We start from the raw sequence: 9,525 nt of genomic DNA, 5'->3' as shown, positions 1-9,525 counted from the left end.
TCAAAATCTCAGCAGCGTTTTTTGCAAAAATGGATAAGCTGACCCTAAAATTCATATGGAATTGTAAGAGACCCTGAATAACCAAAGCATTCTTGAAAAAGAAAACAAAAACTTTGAGGACTCACACTTTCTGATTCTAAAACTTTCTACAAAGCTACGATAATCAAGGTGGTATAGTAGTGGCATACCAACAGACATATAGATCAACAGAATAAAATCAAAGTCCAGAAGTAAATCCATACAGCTAAGGTCAATTGAGTCTCAACAAGTGTGCCTGATTCCCAACAGTGGGAAAAAAATAATTACTTCAACAAATGGTGCTAGGCCAACTGGATATTCACACATAAAAGAAAAAAGTTAGATCCTTACCTCACATCATATTTTAAAAAGTAACTCAGAATGGGCTTCCCTGGTGGCGCAGTGGTTATGAATCCTCCTGCCAATGCAGGGGACACAGGTTCGAGCCCTGGTCCAGGAAGGTCCCACATGCACAGAGCAACTAAGCCCATGCACCACAACTACTGAGCCTGCGCTCTATAGCCCGCGAACCACAACTACTGAGCCCACGTGCCTTGGAGCTCGTGCTCTGCAACAAGAGAAGCCACCGCAATGAGAAGGTCACACACTGCCCCCGCTCCCTGCAATGAAAGCCTGCGCTCAGCAACGAAGACCCAACACAGCCAAAAATAAATTAATTAATTAATTTTTAAAAAAGTAACTCAGAATGAATCAAAGATTTAAACGTAACAGCTAAAAGTATAAAATTCTTAGAAGAAAACAGGAAAATCTGCATGACCATGGATTAGGCAATGGTTTCTTAGATATGACACCAAAAGCATAAGCTACAAAATAAAAAATAGATAAATTAGACTTTGTCAAATTTTAAAACATCTCTGTATTAAAAAAAAACACTATCAAGAAAGTGAAAAGGCAACCTACAGAATGGGAGAGAATATTTGCAAATCACGTATCTGGTAAGGGTCCAGTATCCATAATATTTAATAAAGTCACAACTCAACAACAAGAAAGCAAAGAATTCAATTGAAAAAAAAGCAGACACCTGAGGATTAATAGACATCAGAAGAAAGCTTCTAGTGTCAAAGATGTGGACCAGGACAAGCAAACAGGAAAAAGAAACTGTTGGAAACAGCGATGATGCAGGGAGAAGACAATCAGTAACTATGAAACAAGAACAGTATGCTACTAGGGAAAAAAGAAAACATTCAGAGAATGGTCTTGGAAATTAAAAATAAAGAAACTCTATAGAAGGTTTGGAAAATGAACCAGAGTAACAAAACTGTCATTTAAACCCAAGTTAGGCTGACCCCAAGGCCCACGAAAATAAAAGATAGATATCTTACATTTGTTAACATGATCTAACCTGAATTATAAACTTGTATTTCCCTGTGATGGATAATAGGGCATTTTATATTGCTAGGTTTATTAAAGTCTGCTCGAGACTATAGTTATTTTGGAATCTACTAGATCATCTGTAGAACTAGAGGCAAACTACTGCTTTTATTTGTCCTGGAAATATAAAAAATAACAATAATTTTTTGTTTCAATCTCTTTATGGAGTCATCGTGTGCAAATTATGGGACACCATTCATACAACTTGCTACTGGCTAAGCTCTTACAATATATATAGGGTTTTGTTGTTTGTCTGTTTGTTTTTGCTTGGAGAATCTCACTTTGGAAAAAATATGCAATGTTTTAGAATTATGGAATTTTGGAGCTAGGAGGAACACTAGATGTCACCTAGCCTTGTTCAAATATGTGAAAAACTAAGCTAGCTAGTGACTAAATTGGGATTAGAATTTAAGTACGGTAGCTCTGAGTCCACTGCTGTCTCTGCTCTATAGATCTATTAGAAGTTAAAATAGCAATAGCACAAATGCCTGCATATAATTACTTCAAATTCAGGAAACAGTAACTGGGTCATCTGCTTCAACCACGCAGTAAAATGAAAATGAGGACAGAAACATATAATTTGGTCTCCAAACTGTAGTGCTGATGGAAAAGGAAAAGCAAACCTTCTAACTTCACTTTTCCTTCACATAATCATCAATAAGTATTTATTGAATTATCACCAAATACATAACAATGAATAAAGCCACTGGAATATAAATTGAAGCACAAATAATTGCTGTGCATAAGCTGTCTGTACACTATTAAACATCATTTGTTGCAACATTCATTAATTTCAATAAATAACTAACTCAGGAGTGTTATATGTAAAGTTGAATTCCCCTCACAATTAAACCAATTAAACATTGTCTTTTTGCATGGCAGTATTATTTTTTATAGTGCATAAACTGTGAGAAATCACAGGGAGAGGAAATGGAGCTGGGTCCAACCTATTGAAGTAAAAAAAATATTTTCTAACATTTAAAAAATGACCTCATTATTACAGATGTAGTATAGATGGAGTGGAAAAATTGAAATGCAGATAAGCAGAACTCAAAACCAGAGACCATCACATTAGCTCATATTCAAAATCTTTATCTTTGTAATTATTAACTACACAATAAATTAGATTATATTTTACATACTGCTTTGTAACCTAATTCTTTTTTCAGTCAGTGCTTTCTATCTTTTCATTTTAGTAAATTTTATTTCAATATCCAGATCCCTGTCTTTTTTTTAATTTAAATTATTTTATTTTATTTTTTTTAAACATCTTTATTGGAGTATAATTGTTTTACAATGTTGTGTTAGTTTCTGCTGTATAACAAAGTGAATCAGCTATATGTATTCATATAACCCATGTCCCCTCCCTCTTGCATCTCTGTCCCACCCTCCCTATCCCACCCCTCTAGGTGGTCACAAAGCACCAAGCTGATCTCCTTGTGCTATGCAGCTGCTTCTGACCAGCTATCTATTTTACATTTGGTAGTGTATAAATGCCCATGTCACTCTCGCACTTCGTCCCAGCTTACCCTTCCCCCTCCCCATGTCTTCAAGTCCATTCTCTACGTCTGCGTCTTTATTCCTGTGCTGCCCCTAGGTTCATCAGAACCATTGTTTTTTTTTAAGATTCCGTATATATGTGTTAGCATACGGTATTTGTTTTTTTCTTTCTGACTTACTTCACTCTGTATGACAGACTCTAGGTCCATCCACCTCACTACAAATAACTCAATTTCATTTCTTTTTATGGCTGAGTAATATTCCATTGTATATATGTGCCACATCTTCTTTATCCATTCATCCAATGATGGACACTTAGGTTGTTTCCATCTCCTGGCTATTGTAAATAGAGCTGCAATGAACATATTGGTACATGACTTTTTGAATTATGGTTTTCTCAGGGTGTATGCCCAGTAGTGGGATTGCTGGGTCGTATGGCAGTTCTATTTTTAGTTTCTTAAGGAACCTCCATACTGTTCCCCAGAGTGGCTGTATCAATTTACATTCCCACCAACAGTGCAAGAAGGTTCCCTTTTCTCCACAACCTCTCCAGCATTTATTGTTTGTAGATTCTTTGATGATGGCTATTCTGACCAGTATGAGTTGATACCTCAATGTAGTTTTGATTTGCATTTCTCCCATACACCATGATCAAGAGGGGTTTATCCCAGGAATGCAAGGATTCTTCAATATATGCAAATCAATCAATGTGATAAACCATATTAACAAATTGAAGGAGAAAAACCATATGATCATCTCAATAGATGCAGAAAAAGCTTTTGACAAAATTCAACACCCATTTATGATAAAAACTCTCCAGAAAGTAGACATAGAGGGAACCTACCTCAACATAATAAAGGCCATATATGACAAACTCACAACCAACATCATTCTCAGTGGTGAAAAACTGAAACCATTTCCTCTAAGATCAGGAAAAAGACAAGGTTGCCAACTCTCACCACTATTATTCAACATAGTTTTGGAAGTTTTAACCATGGCAATCAGAGAAGAAAAAGAAATAAAAGGAATCTAAATTGGAAATGAAGAAGTAAAATTGTCATTTTTGCAGATGACATGATACTATACATAGAGAATCCTAAAGATGCTACCAGAAAACTACTAGACCTAATCAATGAATTTGGTAAAGTAGCAGGATACAAAATTAATGCACAGAAATCTCTGGCATTCCTAAACATTAATGATGAAAAATCTGAAAGAGAAATTAAGGAAACACTCCCATTTACCACTGCAACAAAAAGAATAAAATACCTAGGGATAAACCTACCTAAGGAGACAAAAGACCTGTATGCAGAAAACTATAAGACACTGATGAAAGAAATTAAAGATGATACAAACAGGTGGAGCAATATACCATGTTCTTGGATTGGAAGAATCAATATTGTGAAAATGACTACACTACCCAAAGCAATCTACAGATTCAATGCAATCCGTATCAAACTACCAATGGCATTTTTCACAGAAGTAGAACAAAACATTTCACAATTTATATGGAAACACAAAAGACCCCGAATAGCCAAAGCAATCTTGAGAAAGAAAAACGAAGCTGGAGGAATCAGGCTCCTGGACTTCAGACTATACTACAAAGCTACAGTAATCAAGACAGTATAGTACTGGCACAAAAACATAAATATAGATCAATGGAACAGAATAGAAAGCTCAGAGATAAACCCATGCACTTTTGGTTACCTTATCTTTGATAAAGGAGGCAAGAATATACAATGGAGAAAAGACAGCCTCTTCCATAAGTGGTGCTGGGAAAACTGGACAGCTACATGTAAAAGTATGAGAGTAGATCACTCCCTAACACCATACACAAAAATAAGCTCAAAATGGATTAAAGACCTAAATGTAAGGCCAGAAACTATCAAACTCTTAGAGGAAAACATAGGCAGAACACTCTATGACATAAAACACAGCAAGATCCTTTTTGACCCACCTCCTAGAGAAATGGAAATAAAACCAAAAATAAACAAATGGGACCTAATGAAACTTCAAAGCTTTTGCACAGCAAAGGAAACTATACACGAGACGAAACGACAACCCTCAGAATGGGAGAAAATACTTGCAAATGAAGCAACTGACAAAGGATTAATCTGCAAAATATAGAAACAGCTCATGCAGCTCAATATCAAAAAAACAAACAACCCAATCCAAAAATGGGCAGAAGACCTAAATAGACATTTCTCCAAAGAAGATATACAGATTGCCAACAAACACATGAAAGGATGCTCAACATCCCTAACTGTCTTTACCACTTATCTTGTTTAAGAACATTCAGTCCAGGATTTCAATCCCATCTGGTTATTTTGCCCCTTAAGTCTCTTTTAATGTAGCCTAGTCTGCTGCAGTATTGCACTGACTTAGTGAAGAGACTCGGCCAGGTTTCCCACCTCCTGGTTTTTGTCTGATTGCTTGCTTGTGTATATTAGCTTGATCCTCTATCCCCTGTATTTCCTACAAACTATAAATTAGATAGAAATATTTCATGTGTTCCAATTAAACATTTTTGGCTAGACTGTGTCATAGGTGATATTGGTACTTCCTTGCGTTACATCAGAAGACACAGTAATATCTGGTTGCCCAAAAGAGTCGTTATTAATTGCCTCCTGTGTGCCTAGTCCCTAGTAGAACATTAGCAAGTGCCCAGGGAGAAAACAAGAGACGTGTGTCCAACACAGTTTACCTGGTCTTCTTCCCTGTTTTTTCCTTTCAGCTTCTGGATTTTCTATGTTGTACCTTTGTTATTATTAGGTGGCTTGAGAATTTAGGTGGGTTTTCTAGTGAGGAGTGATTATTAGAAGACAGGATGAAATAATGCCCGGGGCTCTGATAAGACTCCATTTGACTCCATTATCCCCTTTCCTGTGTGCACTGCATTGCAGCAATAACTTCCCTAACGGTCTCCCTGTCACTGGCCTCACCTGCCCAGTGGGACATTTTTCATTCTTTGTCACTAGAGTCTCTGTTTAAAATATAACCTAATTGAATCACGTAACTCTCTTGTTTCAAAGTCTTTGCAGGCTCTGTTCTACGTGCTACAGGATACAACGCAAACTCCCCAACATGTTATACGCGGCTTTCAAAGCCTGCCCCATCCTTACCAGAACATTCATTCCCCACCTTGCAATCACACACCCTTCACTGTGGCCATATTCCGCTTGCTGCCATCCTCTGAACACACCACGTCTCTTCACAATCCTGCCTCAGATCATGATGATTTCTTCCATCTGCAGTGTCATCCCCCACTTCTGGCCTAGAAACTCCTAGTTAACTTTCCAGACCCAAAACAAATAGCCCATTGTGTAAACCATTCTTAACTCCCCTGCATGAGTTGTTCTCTGTTTTGAGCAGATATCACCCTTTGTTGCTATCTTATGCCCTTAGTGTCACATGTTTAACTTGCCTGTTGAACCAGGAGGTTGAGCAAGCATCATACATAGTGATCAAAATCTAACTTTCTTTCTTCCACTCTTCTTTTTCTTTAACTTTATATAGTGGAATCTTCACATATATAGAAGTAGAATAGTTGCCATCACCCAGCTTCAACAATTATCACCTCATGACCAAAACTGTTCATCTATGCCTGCACTCATTTCTTCCCCTCAACAGTATTATTCAGAAGCAAATACCAGACTTCATATCATTTCTTTTTTAAAAAGTTTAATTAATTTATTTATTTTTGGCTGTGTGCTTCGCTGCTGCGTGCGGGCTCTCCCTAGTTGGGGCGAGCGGGGGCCACTCTTCGTTGTGGTGCGTGGGCTTCTCTTGTTATGGAGCACAGGCTCTAGGTGCACGGGCTTCAGTAGTTGTGGCTCGCGGGCTTAGTTGCTCCGCGGAATGTAGGATTTTCCCAGACCAGGACTCAAACCCGTGTCCCCTGCATTGGCAGGAGGACTCTCAACCACTGCGCCACCAGGGAAGCCCCCAGACTTCATATCATTTCATCTATAAGTACCTCAGGATGTATCTCTAAATGACAAGAAATCTTTTAAAAAACATAATAATGATATTAATACCACTCTTTAAAAAATTAACCATAATTTCTTGATAATATCAATGTTCATACAAACGCTGTCATTTTTTATTCAATGGAGTTCCTCTTCTCCTGGCACTAGTTGAAAATTCCAGTTGGCCTGTGATGCCTCTGCTCGGTCTTAGAAAATAGATAGACTTATGCTCACTTTTCCTACAGTCAACTTAAGTAGCAAATACAGTCTCATTTCAGAAATCGGAGTGTCCACTTTCTTGTAATAATCAAAACTCAGAGCCTCAACTAGGGTGTATCTTCCTACTGCACTAGGATGGAGAACTTAGATCTTCTTTATTTTCTCTCTGTGCTCACTTCCTTCCCTACTACTGCCAGGGTTGGGGTCTGGGGGAGAGGTGAATGGGCCGCTTCCTTGCCATTTCCCTGCCCAGGGGGATGAGCTGCTCCTCTGGAGAGTACTTGTGCCTCCATCCTCAGCCCCTTGGCCTCTGGGGCCCCTTCCAGCCTCTTCTGTTCTAGGCAGTCAGTCCTACTGGACAGGACAGAGGAAGTGCAGGACGATTCCAATGCCGGGCAGTCTCCTGACCCTACCACCAAAGCAGCAACCCCCTCTCTCAAACCCTGTTCTGTGGTCTGTTTGAAATGTCTCAGGCTTGAGTTCTGCAACTGTCAACTGGAAGAAACACATTCTAGCATACTTATATGGTTATATTTGAAGTGAGCTCCTTGTGGACAGCATCCAGTTGGGTCATGTGTTTTACTGACTCCACCAAGCCCTCTGTTTCAATCAGTTTATTTAGAACATTTATGTTAACAGTGTGTTTGGGCTTAAGTCTGCCATTTGGGTTTTTGTTTTCTGTTTATTCCCTCTGGAAAAATACATTTGAAAGCCCTCCAAGGTATCCACTCAGAGTACCCCTCAAGCATGAGATTAAGAAGGTCGTATTCCAACTCTCTTCTCTCAGGGATTGGCCCTCTACCTTTTTTATAGCCTTGAACTGACTAAGAAGTCTAGGACTTCATTATTTCTCATTTCCTGTGTAAATTCTGCATGGGGAGAGATGAGTCTTACCATCAACTTTCTTTATTACACTGATATCTATTCACTGGTACCTCAGTTGAAGCTGAGACAGGGATACCCCACTTTATTATCCTGCGACATTTATTTACATGTTTCTCTCCCCTTCTGGACTGCGAACAATATGTGGACAAGATCTGAATGCTATTCATCTTTATGTATCCCCAGCAAGACTGCTAAATGCTTAATACATGCTGATGCCTTATTTACTAATACATAGCCCAAAAGGATCAAACCTTTAAAAAAAAAGTGTTTATTTTGAAAGAATTCCAAACTTAGAGAAAAGCTGCAAGAATTGTGCAAAGGACTCCCAGACACCCTTTGCCCGGATTCACCAATTGGATTTTGGTGAGGATTTTGCCACATGAATTGCCACATGTATTGCCACATTTTCTCTCTCAGGGATCAGATCTTTTTAAAAACCTCTGTTCAACTTACTGCTGTAAAATTCATTTCCATTTAGTGCTTTTATTAGCTGTCTTTTCTCTCTGAATTCACCAATTTTCATGTCTAATAGAAAGGGAAGAGATGAAGTAGAAAGGATAAGATGAACTTATTCTGTTCAGTAGCCATTGGGCTTTCATCCATTTAAAACTATAAGATTTAGTTTGAGAAACCAAGAAAGGCATTTAAAATGTCTATGAATACGGTCAAGCTAGAAAAAAGTGGGGCCATCTTCTAGAATAGACTATTTTTAGTAGCAGAATTACTATAGAAAAGAACAATGTTGCATTACATATATAGCCCTTTCTGGGAGCATAATGATAATCCTGCATTAGTTCAAGGGACTAATAACATTTAGGAAGAAGCTGGCTTGTCATTGGATGTAGAGGTGGGAGTGAGTTTTAGGGAGAATAGATATCAAAGGTGCATCTTCATATCCCATGGGACACTTGTTTAATTTCTGCCAGTTCAAAGGGAGATTATTCTTATTCGGACTTTAACTCACACTGACTCTCACCTATTGAGTAGTTTCGTTTCACCTTAAGGAAGTACTAAGTGAAATCAATGAAACAGCTGAATTGATACGAGTTCCAAGAATTGCAACATAACGAATAAAAAGAACAATGAGATCATTCATAGAAGAGGCCATTCACAGACAGCTTTGCACCACTGTAGTAAGAAAATAAAGAACAAACTGGAGTGGCAGGAGAGTGTAGCTCAGGGTTCTGAACTTAAAAGAGTTTTGACTTAAGTTTAATTTATGGCCTATTAAAGTTCACAGTATAGGTTTTTGGCTCAAGAAATACAACCAAAGTGTCACCATTCATTGAATTCATTTATTCTACAAATACTTACTGCCTTCCAGGCTCCATAATTGGCCCAGGCAGTATTCTTGGACAGGCAAAACATCCTTAGCCTCACCAAGCTGATATTCAAGTGGGAGAGATGGTGATCAATACACAAGTGAAATAGCGAGTGTGTTAGAATGTGGCGAGTGCTGTAGGGAAATGAGAGCAGGATTACATGGATCTAGCCTGTGTGGAGAGCAGGCTGCAGTCACAGGGGGAGGCCTTGTTAAGAAGTA

This window comes from Tursiops truncatus, chromosome 14 (genome assembly GCF_011762595.2).
Source record: "Tursiops truncatus isolate mTurTru1 chromosome 14, mTurTru1.mat.Y, whole genome shotgun sequence".
Lineage (NCBI taxonomy): Eukaryota > Metazoa > Chordata > Mammalia > Artiodactyla > Delphinidae > Tursiops > Tursiops truncatus.
Note: the sequence above shows the minus strand (reverse complement) of the source record.